This window comes from Magnolia sinica, chromosome 9, assembly GCF_029962835.1.
Source record: "Magnolia sinica isolate HGM2019 chromosome 9, MsV1, whole genome shotgun sequence".
NCBI classification, from domain to species: domain Eukaryota; kingdom Viridiplantae; phylum Streptophyta; class Magnoliopsida; order Magnoliales; family Magnoliaceae; genus Magnolia; species Magnolia sinica.
In genome coordinates, this window is record NC_080581.1 from 11,238,946 (window position 1) to 11,241,987 (window position 3,042).

Below are 3,042 nucleotides of genomic sequence, written 5' to 3' on the forward strand. Positions count from 1 at the left end.
CTTTTGCGAGGAGAAGAGGATGAATGCTCTCTCATGCACACTATTTATATTCACGCTCAGTTCTCAATGAGAAATGCTAACCGATTCGCGCGAGCGCGGGGAGAGAGAGAGAGAGAGGGGGGGGGGGGCCTCGCAGCGGGTCGGGTCCATTCAGGATCGGGTTCAGCCCATACCCGGACAATTCAATAAACGGGTCTAGAAATCTTAACCTAACCCAGCCTCTTTAAAATTTCTAATGCCCAAACTCGATCCAATCCAACCAATCTAATTACAGTCAGGTCAGGCTCCACCAACCCACCCAACCAGACCCATACACTAATGGCTCCTTTGGATACCACCAAATAAGTTACTTTTTCTACTTACACCATTAGATGAGTAATTCATTTCACATAAGTAAATTTGGTTTATACTTAGTTATAATTAACTTTTTTACTTCAAATTACTTGATCATTTCAGTTTTTTTTTTTTTTTTTAGCTTTTCTACTTTTCAACAATTGCTAAAATGAGACATCAAAATAAATGAAATATATCAAAAGCTAGTAAGTATATTATTTACCAAACATACTTACTGCTTAATTAATAGAAACTAAGGGCCTGTTTGGGAGCATGAATTTGAAGCCTGTTTGGGAGCATGAATTTGAAGCCCCCTAGATTGGAAACCCCCAGGATTATAAACCCCCTGGATTTGCTATCCTCCCAGTGTGTTTGGCACCCTAGAGTGTGAATCAACTTTAATCCAAAAGTACGTATCCATGATATATTTATAGGGGTTTAAATTTAATTACTAAATCAACTTTAATATCTCTAATTAGTGAGATATGTAATTTTTGACACAATGGTTGTGATAAGCCTCCTGAAATATATGATTTGCCCGAAAATGATGAAATTCCCAAGTCTCGGATGGGCCACAAGCACAAGATCATGTCTGAGTGACTAACCAACAATTTTTAATCGTTGATTTACATGGACAATGTTTGGACGATGCTGGACAATGTTTATATGTTTCTAATTTACATGGACAATGTTTGGACAGTGCTGATCATCATTAGTAGGTCATGTGTCCAATAGAATGATAGTGTATAGTGATACATATGTTTAAAGGTGGGCAACTTGGGCCCAATCTAGTGGATTCGACCCGACTCGGTACCGTTTCGAACAGAACCGACAGTCTAGATCGGGCTTGATTGATTATGATCGTCCAGATCCAATCTTATTTCGAGTCGGGTTCGGATAGTACTGTATCTGAACAGATCCAGTCCGAATACCCGAACTGAATGGGTTCGAACAAACCCGACCCGAAGCGACATCGAGTATACTATAAATACCATTTTTTCACCCAAATCTAACCCTCTTTTTACCCTAACTCGTTTTTTCCCCCAAAACTCTCCCGCCCGAGAGAGAGAGAGAGAGAGAGAGAGAGAGAGAGAGAGTGGCGACCAAATGCAGAGAAGGAGAAAATGGATTCAAACTTCTAGAGATCAAGTTCACCAAGCTCTTCATCAATGAAGAATTCGTCGACTCTGTTTCAAGTTCTTCTTCTTCATCCATTTTCCCCCCTTTTCTACTATGTTATTTTTCCATGTCTTTACGTCAATCTAAACCATCCAAATTGTTAACCCAGTCGTGGATGGAGCATAACCGAAAAATTCAACTGTGAAAGTAGTATCAACCATCTAATATCTCCATTCAATATGGACCACTCACTATTCACTTTTAACCATCAATTTGAAATATGCCCTGTCCAAAATGAGACCCACAATTCGGATGGTCTGATAGCCGTACATCAGTGCCACGTGCGGGAGGATAAATCACCACCATTTGATCGATAAAGAGAGCGATCTTTTATTTTATTTTATTTTTTAAAATATTTACAACCTTCCTTTTGATATATGCACCCTTTTATACATTCGGCAAGACAGTGTCACCGAATTTAGTAACTGAAATTTCATATGTAGAAAATGGGTGTATCTATCAAAAGAATAGCCATAGGTTCACTCTTTTTATTTATTAGTATTATTGTTACTACTTTCTTTCGAATGAGCGATGAGTTGAGTTTGTGTACGTTTTCTACCATGAAAGTACAATGCCCAACCTTGCACAATCCGATCCGACTCGGTTTTCCTTATGGAGTCGGACTCGGATCGGTTCAGATCAGTACATGTTCGGGTCAGACTGAGTCAATTGACTTGGACTCGGTCCTGGTTCGGTCTGAGTACAGGTTGGGCCATGTAAAATCCGGACCTGATCGAGTTAGGCCAAATTCGAGCCAACTCGATCCGATGCCCAGCTCTACATATGTTACACTTGCAACTATTGAAATGATTTTAGGTGTAATCCAAGCTCTTACCATGGATTACAAACCCCCTCAACAAGGGGATTGGAAACCCCCATTTACTTTATATTGCCAAACAACCAGGGGATTCGAAACCCCCTCAAATCCCCTCTAATCCCCTCCAATCCACGGTGCCAAACGACCCTAAGGGCCTGTTTGGCTGAATGGACTGGAAGGGATTGAATGGTATTAGGGTGGATGGCATGGATTTCTAGGCAATGATGATGTTGTCAATGGATTGTCTTAAGATCCATGGGATTGCTATATCCTGGAATTGCTACATCCAGTATGTTTGGCACGCCTGGCCAATCCCGGGATTTAACCTTCCCATACCTTCCAATCCCTCGAACCAAACACGTCCCAGGCAAATTTAAACGGATTAGGGTGGATTGGATGAGATTTAAAGGTAAAGATGATGTTGTCGGTGGATTGTCTTAAGATCCATGGGATTGGGATCAGATCACTCAGTCTGTTTGGCACGCTCAGCCAATCTCGGGATTTAACTTTTAATCCTATCTAATACCATCCAATCTGCCCGGCCAAACGGGCCCTAAGATAAGCCACTTGTGACATAAGTATCTTATATGATCCAAACACCATAAATGTAATTTCTCATGCAAAGCTCTCTCAATGTTTTTTAAACTTGTATGGATCATGCTATTACATGCTAATAAAATTTAATTTTATCGTAGCATGTGTACGTTTTATCT